General features: G+C 43.7%; 1 protein-coding gene across 3 annotated transcripts in view; it reads left to right on the plus strand.

Annotated features, from left to right (window-relative positions):
* Positions 1–14657, plus strand: part of ENOPH1 (enolase-phosphatase 1) — a 140670-nt gene that overhangs the window by 75790 nt on the left and 50223 nt on the right. The gene's annotated exons all lie outside the window — the stretch shown is intronic.

A 14657-nucleotide genomic window follows, 5' to 3' on the forward strand; every position in this document is an offset into this window, starting at 1 on the left:
GCCTGGCAGATCAAATAGCAGACTTGCCATAATCATTTTTTCTCCAGGATGAGTCGGTATCAAGGTTGTAAGGTGTCACGTCTCCTTTCACTAACACATTTATCATAAATCTGATAAAACTGTCTTAAAGTGTATGTGTGTGTTCACATATATTTATTTTATAAATCCTAGTCTCTATAATTTTCATGTACATCTTCCCTCTGATATACCTGGTTAATCTGCCAGTCAGATTTATTTCTTGTTTGAAACTAACCGCATAAAGCACAGAAGGTGATTCGTTAGCATGGTCAGTTTCAGCATGCCTGTATTGGGTATTGTTTGGTTTGTTCAACCCCCCCCCCCCCCCGCCCCCTCCCCTGTCTAATTACAGCTGCCTTTGACACCCCCCCCCCTCCCAATCATAGCTTGCCTCTTGAACTTACCCCATGTCCAAGCACAGCCTGCATCTTGCCCCAGGCTGAACAGACTATGGAATACAGGCACTTGTGTGTTTGCACAGCGCCATGTAATACACACACACACACACACTACCAGGAGGTAGAGATGCATGGTCACATGACACACTTTTTATCTTGTAAAAGAAGATAAGCAAGATCATTTCTAAAACTGCATAGTTATAACAGTATTACAGAGTGTCTGTAACATTGTATGTTCACAACTACTTTAACCACTTTAGTACCACGCTATAGCCAATAGACCGCTACAGCGTGGTACTATAGTTCTAGGAGGGCGTCCAAAGACACAGCTGATTACAGTTTGGGGTAAAGGGCCAATCACAAACCTGTACCATGTGATTAGCTGTGTCCAATCCCAGCTTATCACATGTAAACAAACGTGCTGTCACTGAGTGAGGAAAGGAGAGCCGATAAGCGGCAAGGCTGACAGAGCACATTTACACTGATCATCAGTGCAGCTTATCAGTGCTGCTTATCAGTGCAGTCACATCAGTTCAGCCTCATCAGTGCCTTCTCATCAGTACAGCCTCATCAGGGCCTATTAGTGCACATCAGTACAGCCTCATCAGGGCCCATTAGTGCACATCAGTACAGCCTCATCAGGGCCCATTAATGCACATCAGTACAGCCTCATCAGTGCAGCCTATTAGTGCCCATCAATGAAGCCTGTGTGAGGAAAGGCGTGCTGATAACCAGCAAGGCTGTCAGCACACTGTTTACACTGATAATTAGGGCACTGGTGCAGCTTATCACTGCCTATCAGCACCCATCAGTGAAGAAGAAAAATTACTTATTTGCAAATTTTATAACAGAAACGTTTTTATTTTCGTTTTTTTGTTTGACTCCTTATTCCCCGGACCATATTGCTGGTCAAAGACCAGAGCACTTTTTGCGATTCGGCACTGCGTCGCTTTAACTGACAATTGCGTGGTCGTGCAACGTGGCTCCCAAACAAAATTGGCGTCCTTTTTTCCCCACAAATAGAGCTTTCTTTTGGTGGTATTTGATCACCTCTGCGGTTTTTAGTTTTTGCGCTATAAACAAAAATAAAGCGACAATTTTGAAAAAAAATTATATTTTTTACTTTTTGCTATAATAAATATCCCCCAAAAATATATATATAAAAAACATGTTTTTCCTCAGTTTAGGCCGATACGTATTCGTCTACATATTTTTCGTAAATTTTTTTTTCGCAAAAAGCGTTTGGTTTGCGCAAAAGTTATAGTGTTTACAAAATAGGGGGTATTTTTATGGCATTTTTATTAATATTTATTTTTTACTAGTAATGGCGGCGATCAGCGATTTTTTTTTTTCGGTACTGCGACATTATGGCGGACACTTCAGACACTTTTGACACATTTTTGGGACCGTTGGCATTTTTTTAGCGATCAGTGCTATAAAAATGCATTGGATTACTATAAAAATGCCACTGGCAGTAAAGGGGTTATTGACGATAAAACGCCGCTAAAAATAGCGGCGCTTTACTGCCAACGCACCCACCGCCCCAGTGTGAAAGGGGCCTTAGGCCTCATGTACACTGCTGCTGGTAAATGGACGTTTAGGAGCAGTTGGGAGTTTTGCGGCTTTTATTTTTTTTACACTTTTTTTCCCCGCTTAAAGCGGGGGTTCACCCTAAAAACTATTTTCTAACATTACATCCAGGATACTAACAACATTTACATTATGCAGGTCTTTTTTTTTTTTTTTATCGCAGTACATACCGTTATATTGTGATTTTCTCCCCGGCTTCCGGGTTCTGATTACTGCGGGACTGGGCGTTCCTATCTCTGGGTTAGATGATTGACGTCTGGTGAAACAGTTCCCATGTCGCACAAGGCGCGTCACCAGATTTCTGTAAATACCTGAGCTGCGAGTCGGCGCTATACGGCGCCGTATAGCGCCGTCTCGCAGCTCGCCCATTTACGGAAATCTGGTGACGCGCCTTGTGCAACATGGGAACTGTTTTACCAGACGTCAATCATCTAACCTAGATATAGGAACGCCCAGTCCCGCAGTAATCAGAACCCGGAAGCCGGGGAGAAAATCACAATATAACGGTATGTACTGCGATAAAAAAAAAAGACCTGCATACTGTAAATGTTGTTAGTATCCTGGATGTAATGTTAGAAAATAGTTTTTAGGGTGAACCCCCGCTTTAAACTTTTTTATATATCACATAGGGAACAAAACTTTATTGTGATATACTCTCTTTAATGAGACACCAGGGGTCTTATAGAGACCCCTAATGTCTCATTGACCCTCCATTGAAGCATTTGTGTATATATAGCAAATACAGTTGCTACACAAGCCATGTCGTAATTTATATTTCAACATGTAGTCACTGCTATTTCCTGTAAAATTCAGTGCAGTATGGCAACCTGGTGGCATTCTGTACACCAAAAGTGTAATCACACAAGCAGGTGATAACTTCTGGTGTATAGAATGCCCCCAAGAAATGTAATTTTCCTAGATGTTTGCACAAGATATTGAGGCATCCCTTGCAATAGGATTTTTTTTTTTTTTTCCGTGACTGCGATATTATGGAGGACACATTGGATAAGGTTGACAATTTTTTGGGACCATTGTCATTTTCACAGCGAAGAGTGCTATAAAAATGCACTGATTACTGTGAAAATGACAATTGCAGTTTAGGAGTTAACCACTAGGGGCCGCTGAAGGGGTTAAAGCGGAGTTCCAACCACAATTAGCATTTTTTAAATGTATGTCTTTTCATCCTGCGTTTTATAATATAAATCCGGTCACTTACTATTTTACAATCCGCCGCCGATCCGCATAGATATTAAAAAAAGATAGTTTATAAAACTATATCTACACCGTTGTCATTTTGCTTGTGGGCATTGTGAAGCCTACAGGCACTTACTTCCTGGAAGTCTTGGATGGGGAGTGATAATTGGACAGCGCACTGCATCCTGGGAAATGATGACACACTTTTCCCAGGAGCATTAGAGGGAGATGATGTCAGAATCCTAGGTGGTTTCAAAGGCAGATTTCGTAGGACCGCATAGCAACAGGCATTTCCAGATGAGTAAAAAAAAAAAAATTCTTTATTTTTTAGTCGTAAGCTACAGTTTAAAGCACAATTGTTTTTTTGATGGAACCTCCACTTTAAGTGTGACCTCATTTTTTTTTTAACTGTAGGGGGGCGGGGCTGGAGGTGTGACGTCAGTGATCGTCGTTCCCTATATCGGGGAACAGATGATCACTGACATTGCCACAGTGAAGAACGGGGAAGATGTGTTTTCACTCGCCTCTCCCCATTCTTCAGCTCCTGTGACCGATCGCGGGACACCGGAGGCGATCAGGTCTGCAGGTGCGGTCAAGGAGCTTCGAACCGGGTCGCGTCCGTGACCCATGGCTTGGCTCTTAAAGGCGACGTGCCTGTGCCCAGCCGTGCCATTCTGCCGATGTATATCAGCGTTAGGCGGTCCTTAAGTGGTTAAGACGCCTGCAGTCTATATACTATATATTTCTCTACGTGAATCCTTCACCAATGTGGATAGCAGCTCACCTCAATGATTGGACCTAATAAACATAGGTCAAATGCACATTGCCCTTTTAGAGTTGGGACCAACTCATATCCTGATTGACTTCCACTGGATGTTACAATGGGATAGGGCTCAGAGGGTCAGCTAACTTTCTGAATCCTCCTATTATCAATAAGGTACAAAATAGGAACCATATTCGCGCAGACATACCATCCGGTGAAAGATAGAGCGCTGTGCATGATCTCACAAGCCTAATGCCGCGTGCACACGATCATTTTTCGGCATGTAGAAAAAACAACGTTTTTCCAACTTCATCATTAAAACGACGTTGCCCACACACCATAGTTTTTTAAAAATGCTCTAGCAAAGCGCTGTGACATACAACACGTACAACGGCACTATAAAGGGGAAGTTCCATGCGGATGACGCCAACCTTGGGGCTGCTTTAGCTGATTCCGTGTTAGTAAAAGACGATTCGCGCTTTTCTGTCTGTTACAGCGTGATGAATGTGCTTACTCCATTATCAACGGTAGTTTTACCAGAACGAGCGCTCCCTTCTCATAACTTGCTTCTGAGCATGCGCGGGTTTTTAATGTCGTTTTAGCCCACACGATCATTTTTTACAACCCGAAAAACGATATAGTTTAAAACTTCGTTAAAAAATGCAGCATGCTCGAAAAAATTTTTTGTTGTTTTTCAGAAGCCGAAAAATGATGTGAAGCCCACACACGATCATTTTAAATGAATTTTTTTTAAAACAACGTTTTTTCATGCCGAAAAATGATCGTGTGTACGCGGCATAAGCCTTTTCTTTATCGTTACATCACGGGACACAGAGCGGCATTCATTACTATATGGGTTATATGGAGTACCTTCAGGTGATGGACACTGGCAATCTCAAACAGGAAATGCCCCTCCCTATATAACCCCCTCCCATAGGAGGAGTACCTCAGTTTTTACGCCAGTGTCTTAGGTGTTGGTCATGGTTTAGCTTGCCTCCGCATCCTTGGGATTAGGTGAGCTAACCGGTTCTGTCCAAAGGCCTCAGCGCTAAAGTGGTCAGTAACCGGACCCCAAACCCTTGGGGTATAGCCCATAATGCTTTTCTTTTTAGAGAGCTGGACCCTGGGCCCAGAACTTAGAAACCTTTGGGTGCCTAATGTTTTCTGTTGCCAGAGTGCTATATGGGCCCAGGACAGTGGATCCTTCATAGGAACCCAGGGCCTGAAGGTCTAGACATCCCCACGGAGATGGGGGAAGATTGGGCCTCTTGCTTGGCAAAGTCCTGCGGCATGGAGCAGGTAAGTGAGGGGAAAACTTGCGGAACTTGGTTCTTAGCAGGTTTTTTCTGGGGGGTCACAGGGGACATGCCTAAAGTTATGCGCTGCATCTGGCAAACTAGTCACATATCTTAATGATAGGATGGCTCTATGTGTATTTTTTCCCCATAAGAAGTGACCTCCCTTGTAGTGTTGGAAAAGCATTGAGTGGGGCCTGTGTAATATAAAGTGTATGTGTGTGTCAGAGAGCTATGCTTACCTGCAAGCCTCCAGGCGATGCTCCATCAGTCTTCCTCCTCAGAGCCTGCAAGCAGGCAGAACGCTGACCTCCTCGTGGTTCCAGCTGGAGCAGAGAGGCTCCCTTCCCCCCAACCCCCCCCCCCCCCTATCGGCGGGCGCGCGCGTTCACGTGTTATAGGCGCAATTCGCGCCGTTTAGCTGAGGGGGGAAGGGCAGGTCAGTGGTTTAAGGAAGGGGCGGCCCTTCCTTTTTCGTTCCAAACAGCTCATTCGATACATTGGAACTGGGGAGGAAAGACCAGAGCGGCAGCACGGGGCGCCGAGGACACACAGTGGCCAGAAAGAATATTGCAGTCTTCAGAAGACTGTTTTCAAGCCTAGAAATAGGCTGTTTCTTTTCCATCTCATAGTTTTTCTTGCAATACTACTCAGGGGGACAGAATGTTTTTTCTTTCCTGGATTTGAAAAAAAAAAAAAGATTGAAAAAAAAAAAAAAAAAGGTCATCTAGGGGAGAGGAAGCATTTTTTATCCCCCAAACAGGTGTTTGGGCAATTAACTTTTATAGTTCCAAGTACCAATAAGTAGCAGGTGTACCTCGGTATTGTACCATGGCATCCGGGTCAGAGGGTACAAGAGGTGGGGATTCCCCCAGAGAGTCTGAGGTCTCGGACAAAGCTATGCCGCTGCTTTCCCCACAGGGGGCCTTGGGGCCATCGGGATCTGGGGCTGGAGCTGGCGCGGGTCAGTCCAACCCTAAGATGGTCACGGACGAGGTATTACTCACCTCTTTAAGAGAGATGGAGAAAAGAATGGGAAAAATGATAGCCACAGCTATGCGGGGCAGTAAACGGATTAGATCTCCGTCGCCCGAGCGTGGACCCTCAGAAGAGGAGGTCCTTTCCTCAGGGGAATTGGACGATCTCTTGGACAAGGACCAAGTAGGTTCAGGGATCGAAGATCCGGATACAGAGGAGTCTGGAGCAGTCTCCCAAGGGGAGGGCTGGTGGATTCAAGCCTTAACGGACTTGGTCCATAATGCATTCAACTTGCCAGTACCAGATCTCCAGGTATCGACGGTTTCAGCTTTGGGCTCACTAAGGGCGCCTCAAAGCAATGCAGTGTTTCCGATCCACCCTCTATTAGAGGGAGTTTTGTTCCAAGATTGGAACAAGCCAGATAAAATCTTCTTACCACCTAAAAGCTTCTCTGCCCTATATCCTATGGAAGATACATTTTCCAAGAAATGGGCTACTCCTGCAGTGGACGCAGCCATCTCATGTGTTAACAAGTTGTTAACATGCCCTGTAGAAAACATACAGGTATTCAAGGATCCAGTTGATAAACGCTTGGAAGCACTACTTAAGAACTCCTTCACTACTGCAGGGGCAGTAGTACAGCCAGCTGTGGCTGCGATTGGGGTTGCTCAAGCATTATCGGATCAAATTAAGCAGATGCTTAAACTTATTCCTGCCCAGCAGGCAGAAGAATTTTCGGATGTCCCTAGGGCCATATGTTTTACGGTAGACGCAATTAAGGATTCTATCCAGCAAGCGTCACGTTTATCGTTATCCCTTATCCATATGAGAAGACTCTTATGGTTAAAGAGCTGGGAGGCCGAGCCCCCATGCAAGAAGCTCCTGGTAGGGTTCCCCTTCCATGGAGGACGACTCTTCGGAGAAGACCTAGATAAATACATTCAGACCATTTCAAACGGCAAAAGTACTCTCTTGCCAACTAAGAAGAAGTTTCAGGGGCCTGCGTTTAAACGACAGTACTCCCCTGGGCAGGGGCCCTCTAATGCCAAACAGTATCGACGGCCTCCTGCGAAAGCAAACTTCGGCTTCAACAGCAAGTCTCAAGGACAGGCTGCTAGAGGCAGAAAGCAGTGGTTTCGCAAACCAGCAAAACCAGCCCCCAAGCCAACCTTATGAAGGGGCGCCCCCACCCACGAAGGTGGGGGGAAGGCTGCGACTCTTTTCAGAGGTTTGGGAAGCCAGCATTCCCGACGAGTGGGTACGGTCTTCCGTGGCCACGGGCTACAAATTAGATTTCCTAAAGTTTCCTCCTCCTCATTTCCAGGAATCGAGGATTCCAAACGATCCGGAGAAAGGAGCCGCATTAATGTCGGCATTAAATCATCTACTTTTCCTGGGACTCACTTTTCCCAATAGAGGGAGGAGTCTGGAGATGGCGCGGTCAGTGTGGAGGAGCAGCTAGACGGAGCGCCCGCTCTCCAGCCCTGCTCTGATCTCTGAGACCGGAGATGTTTAGGAGCCGGATCCCTCGCTCCCTTCGCTAGATCATCCCCCTCCCCCCCCCGGATTGGAGTCCCTGGATCGGATCTTCACCCCCCCTCGACCAGGTCGGCCCGATTGGTCACCTGTAAAACACGTGAGCAGCGCGGCTTCCCCGGCTCCCCTGGCTGGGCGGCGTCGGCGAGTAGCGACGAGAGGACGGCGCTCGGAGATGGCTCGGGCGTGCAGAGTGGGGGGAGTGCAGAGGTGAGTGGGGGCCGGAGCCCCCCCCCCCGTGGTATCAGGTTGTGCTGTGCCCCCCCTGTCCTCCGGAGCGTGCGTGCGGGCAGCCGTACTGTTGGGGTGAGCAGCGCCGCTCTAAAGCAGCAGTGCAGGAGAGGAGGCTGAGGGAAGGGGAGACGCAGCACCAGGCAGCTCTGCAGCTCAAGTAAAAATCAAAATTAGAGAAGCTCGAGTCTGTATCTGGCCCCACAAACACCATCAACATTAAGACCAGAAACAAATGAAATATATTGCAGCAGCTCCTACTTTTTTTTTTTTCCCCCTGTTTGAAAACTCCCAGACGGGTGAGTACATTGGTGAGCCTATAGCATCCATCAGAGTGGTGAGTACAACGTCCTTTTATGAACTATGAACTAAGAACTAAGTGGAAAAAAAAAACATATATATTAACGGGACATTTTTCAGAGGAATTGGCAATTGGATGGGACTGATGTAGAAGACACGTAATGATGTTATGTAAGAGATTAGAGTCTATCAACTTCACTCACTGTGTTTGCAAAGATGCCGGTAATTTTATTGTCTTTTGGTGGCCCCCCTCGTGCTATCCACCCTATTCCCATTGGAGATTAATTACAGTGAGACTATTTATATTTTACAACATATGTGGAACACACATGGAACTTTTTCACATTCTGGTGTCTATAGTATACAAATGAGTTGGTAAAGAACGGGACTAAAAGAGGAAGACATAGTGGTAAAAGTATAAACACATAGTATAATTCATTATACTACAGAACTCTGAGAACCCGCAAAAGGAGGTGTTGGAGATAGACGGGCATTGGACCGCAGAGGGGAATGAGGATTGGATCCCTTTCCCGGCGGCATTAACTAAGCAGTTGATTCTTTCCCCCTTGAAGCGTGCAGGCTGCTGAGTGGAGGAGGGGTGTTTTTTTTTTTTTTTTCTTCCCTCTCGTGGAGGTGTATCGCTCAGCTCCGTGTGAGGGGGCGGAGGGGAGACACAACGCCACCCCTGCGGTCCAGGAGGAAAGGAAAAGAAAAGTCAGGGGCAGTCATGTATACCCTGACCTAAAACAGGGTGGAACAAGGTAAAAACCCATTGCAGCAGTTATCTTGCCTCACTTCGCTTACTCTGCTAGAAAACCGCTAGATTAAACTAAAAACTTAAAAAAAAAAAAAAAAAAGGGTGGAAATGAATATATATACCAACGGACTATGTTTCGAAGAAGAACGGTAACTAGAAGTGACTGTCATAACAGAACGGGAAATAAGCTTACTGAACTTGATGTGTCTGCAAGAAGCCGGCACTTGTCTCTCTTGTGGTCTTTCTAGACAGCATCCCCTGGATAATTTTTTTTTTTTTTTTTTTTATTTATTTTTTTTTTTTTTTTCTTCTTCCCTTTTTTTCTGCTCAGCAGAACATACGTAATACACATTGAACTCTGTCTAAAAGAAAATCTAGAACATATAAGATATAATATACAGATGACTGGGCAGAGAACGTGACTGAAACTGGTGGACACTAGAGCAAAAGTATAAGCATTTCTGTAAATTATCACACCATTAAGCCCTGAAACCGGTATAAAGAAGACCTTAAGATTGGCGGGCATTGGAGAATGACAGAAGGAGGGGGTCAGAATATGCGTTAGGCGCATTGAATATCTGTAATATATAGCTAAAGAGGAAGAAATACTATAGTAACATTAAATAGTAAATATTGATACAAGAAATTTCAAAAGGTCCCGTCATAGGTACTATATACCCCCCATAACCGCAAAACGGAATTCCTAAAAAAAAAAAAAAAAACATACATATAACATACATATAAAATCTCGGTGAGGTGGGCAGCTACAATATAGGCGCGGCAAGAAGCACGGGTAAAAATCCAGGACTACTGAGGACTGAGAGGGGGTGAAGGATGACCACAAGGGGAAAAGGAGTGAGAGGTGGGGCAATCCCAAAGGTCCCCCGCTTAAGTCAAAGTCCAGGCCCGATGTGCAAATTTGTGACCCATGGGACAAACGGAGACAATCAGCATACAGAAAAATCAATAACCACCAGAGGAGCGCAAGTGGAGAAGGAGAAAAAAAAGGAAAAGAAAAAGGGGGTCGCTAACACTTTTGCGGACCCAGAAACACTCTCAGAGTCACTCCTTGAGATTAGAATAGACCAAGATAGAGAAACAGATAAAGATAAAGAAATAGACCTTGAACAAAGAAATAAGGATGAAATGCAGGACATGACACGTCTGCCAACAAAAAGGGAAATGGAAGGAATGTTCGCGGCACTAGAAAGATCACTCAAATCGCAAATGGAAAAAATGGAGAGAAACATGGGGTATATACTGGAAAGAGTGGAAGAAGTGGAAAAAAAAGTCGATCATAATGTAACCTCAGTTAAAAAACTAGAGGATGAAATAAAAGCATTAAAAACAAACCAGCGAGAACAGGCTTATAAATTAGAAGATCAAGAAAACAGGGATAGAAGGAAGAACATAAGGATACGCGGAACATAAGGATACGCGGAATTCCAGAAACAACACAAGACGAGGATCTCTCAGAAATAATAAGAAAAATCTGTAATCCAATATTAGAGAGAGAAATAACTTCTCCACTAAAAATAGAACGAGCACACAGGATACGACGCCCTAGAGAGAGAGTACAGGATTACCCAAGGGACATTATTGTTCGATTTGAAAGCTGGGAAGAGAAAAATCAATTATGGAGAAAACTGAGAGGGAAGTCGCCATTAGAATACGACCAACATATTATTCAAATATAAACGGTATCTCTGCAAGGTTGAGGTTCTTAGAGGAAGTTCCAGAGTTTTGTCAGCGACTGGATATTCCAATACCACCTAAAAAAGATTAACACTGTTGAAGCGACGGTGGAAGGAGGGGGGAACGGGGGGGGGGAATGGGGTGGGGGAGGAGGGGATAGGGAGGCACAAATATAGTAAACAACGGGAGCAGGGCTGGGGAGAGGGAGGACCTGGAGAGTACTCCTTCACCTGTTTCCCATGCGTGGGAGATAGGAGACCGGGCCAACATAGAATTCCACCTCAGCCGGAGGAGCAAAAGAGCGCCTGGAGCGCCAAATAAGAAAAGCTCCAAATGACCAAAGGGTCGAAGACCAACCAGAGGGTAGGGGGGGGGGAGGGAATGAGAAAGCCCCATACGAAGATCATAGGGGTAAGGTATGAGTGGGGGGGGGGGTAGCGGGGGGAGGAGGGGAGGGAGGGTGGGAAAAGGGGTTTGGGGAGGGGAGGGGAGGGGAAGATTAGGAAAAGGGGCCCAGATCTGTGTGTCATGCAATAAGGGAAAACAAACGCACTCGAGAAAAGCACAAGGGAAAAAAAAAAAAAAGAGAAAAATATGACAAATATAAATTTTTTAACATATAATGTAAGAGGTCTCAACTGCCCGGAAAAAAGGCATATGGTATTAAGAGAGGTTGAAAGGTATTCAGCAGAAATTGTTTTTTTGCAAGAGACGCACATAACTTTGGATTCTAGTGCTAGACTGTATTCTCGGGCAGTTCCCACCTGGTACTATGGGGATTCTCCAAAGAAGAGAGCCAAGGGGGTCGCCATAGGAATAGGGAAGAACATCTCCTTCATAGTAGAAGACAGGAAAGTGGACCCTGAAGGCCGCTATTTGTTTTTAAAAGGAATACTCCAAGGGAAAAAATACACGTTAGCAAACATATATTGCCCAAACAGCCAACCACATAAATACCTGAGGGGGATATTGAATGCTTTAATGGATTTTAAACTTGGACATGTAATACTCGCAGGAGACTTTAACCTTTCAATGGACTATCAACTAGATAGTACGTCCGGGGCACAGAGGCGAAATATTAAACAGCTAAGAATATTAGGGAAAAAAATCCACAGTCACTGTTTAATAGATCCGTGGAGGATAACATATCCAAATAAAAGGGATTATACCTATTACTCTTCCGTGCACGGCACATATTCAAGACTGGATTATATAATGGTAGACCACGAGTTACTGGAAGAGGTAGTTAAAACCTCGATAGGGGTAACTACAATCTCAGATCATGCTCCGGTAATAGTAAAAATTAGATTCAAAGAGATAGAGCAAAGAAAAGGATCATGGAACTTAAACGAAGAACTTTTAGAGGACAGCGAGGTAAATAACACTGTGAGAACTGATTTGGAGCAATATTTCACTCTCAACAATACACCTGAAGTAAGGGTAGCCACTATTTGGGAGGCCCATAAGGCATACATTAGAGGGAAACTAATCTCGATAGGAGCAGGGAAAAAAAAAATAAGAAAATTAAACATGGAGAAACTAACAACTGAGTTATTTGAACTGGAGCAAACGCATAAAGAGCGAGGGGAAAATGAAATATATCAAGAAATTATTGCAAAGAGGGCCCAGCTTAGAGACTTAATGAAGGTTGAAACAAGGGACATATTCAAAAACGTCAGAAAAGAGAGGTATAAATGGGGGAATAAACCAGGGAAATATTTAGCGAGAATATCCAGGAAAAAAAAAAAAGAAAAACTATATAGAAAAAATAAAAAACCAAGACGGTCAGATGAGGTATAGGACGTCCGAAATTGCGGAATCCTTTCGGACTTTCTATAGTTCATTATACGCAATAAGAATAAATGAGACTTTAGACCAGGAAAATATTAGAAAAAAGAAAATTAGGGAGTACTTAGAAGAAGTGAAATTACCTAAAATCTCTCAAAACGACTTTGATTCCCTGGAGGCTCCAATAACTCAAGTTGAGATATATAGAGCTTTCCAGGAAACACCGTGTGGTAAGAGCCCAGGCCCTGATGGCTTGCCGATTATATACTACAAAAAATTTAAAGAACTCCTGGTCCCAGAGATGTGCAATTATTTTAATAAAATAGGAGAGGAAGAGGAAATAAGAAAAGAATCCCTTTTGGCAAATATTACTATTATCCCTAAAACAGGAAAGGATGGAACCTTGTGCTCCAACTACCGACCAATCGCACTGCTAAATGCAGACTTGAAGGTATACGCGAAAATATTAGCAACTAGGATAAAAAGTCTAATGCCGCAATTAATAAACACAGATCAGGCAGGTTTCGTAACAGGCAGAGAGGGGAGAGATAATAGCATAAGGACCCTGCTGTTATTGCAAAATGAGCCAAAAAAGAAACCCCCAGTCGTACTCATGTCTCTAGATGCTGAAAAAGCATTTGACAGAGTCGACTGGGGGTTTATGATGGAAACCCTACAAAATATAGGCCTGGGACCAAGGTTCATGAAATGGGTAAAGAATCTATATAGTCACCCGACGGCAAGGGTGAAGGTCAACGGGGGTATGTCGTCTGTGTTCGAAATGAAAAATGGAACCAGACAGGGGTGCCCGCTCTCACCTCTCCTTTATGTAATAGCCCTGGAACCATTGTTAGCAAAAATTCGGGAAAACCCGGATATAGGGGGGGTGAGAGTGGGAGAGGAAGAACACAAGGTGGCGGCATACGCAGATGACATACTCCTATATTTGACCAAACCCAGGGTGTCCCTCCCTAACATCATAAAGGAAATAAAAAGATACGGGGAACTTTCAAATTTTAAAATAAACCCGATAAAAACAGTCATTTTAAACTTGGGGATAGACAAAAAAGAAGCCGAAGAACTACAGAAAGAGTTCCCATTTACATGGGAAAAAGAAGCTATAACGTATTTAGGAATAAAAATTACATCAAGATTTGAAAAACTATACTCGGTTAACTTTGTCCCCCTAATTAATGAAATTAACCAAGACCTGAAAAATCTTGCAAAAAAACACATTTCTTGGATAGGCAAGATCAATGCGTTTAAAATGATGATATTACCAAAGATTACATATAAACTTCAAATGCTCCCAATAAGAATACCACAAAGTTTTTTTAAAGTAATCAAAACAGTAATCCTGAAATACATATGGACAGGTAAAAAGGCTAGACTAAGTTACTCATTGTTGAGTATGAAAAAAAAAGGAGGGGGGCTGGGGCTTCCTGATATAAAAAGATATTACTTTGCTGTTAATTTAGCTAGGTTGGTGGAATGGTCAAATATATACACAAAAAAAAAATGGGTACGAATGGAAGAAATATTAAGTAGCACACTATTAAAAAGAAATGTATGGATACCACCCAAAATGAGGGAATTGGGCACAAATACACATAGTATAACAAGGAACGTACTTAGAATATGGGACACAATATTTAGACGGGAAAAATGGGAGTACAACTCGCCATTGATCCCTTTAGTAGGCACAATTTTTTTTCCACCAGGTAAAGGAACACGTTTTGGAAAGCTACTGGGGGAGAAAAAATTAAAAGATATTGTTACACGGGGGAAAATTAAACTAAGACAAGATATAAAGATAGGAGAAGGGGAACACATGATGAGTGAATGGGAGTACATGCAGTTAAAACACTTTGTGAGCACATTACCACAACCAATTAGGGAAGACAAGACACTACACCCAATAGAAAAAATTTGCAATATGGATAAGCCCCTGACACACGGTATATCAAAGGCATATGGGATACTAACGGAGCTTGAGTCCCAGGAAACTCTCCCCTTTTTAGAAAAATGGGAAAAAGATTTGGGTAAAAGGATTGATAAACAACAAATGATAGGCGCAGTATACAATCATGCATCGGACAACACTACCATTGAAG

This window comes from Rana temporaria, chromosome 1 (genome assembly GCF_905171775.1).
Source record: "Rana temporaria chromosome 1, aRanTem1.1, whole genome shotgun sequence".
NCBI classification, from domain to species: Eukaryota; Metazoa; Chordata; class Amphibia; order Anura; family Ranidae; genus Rana; species Rana temporaria.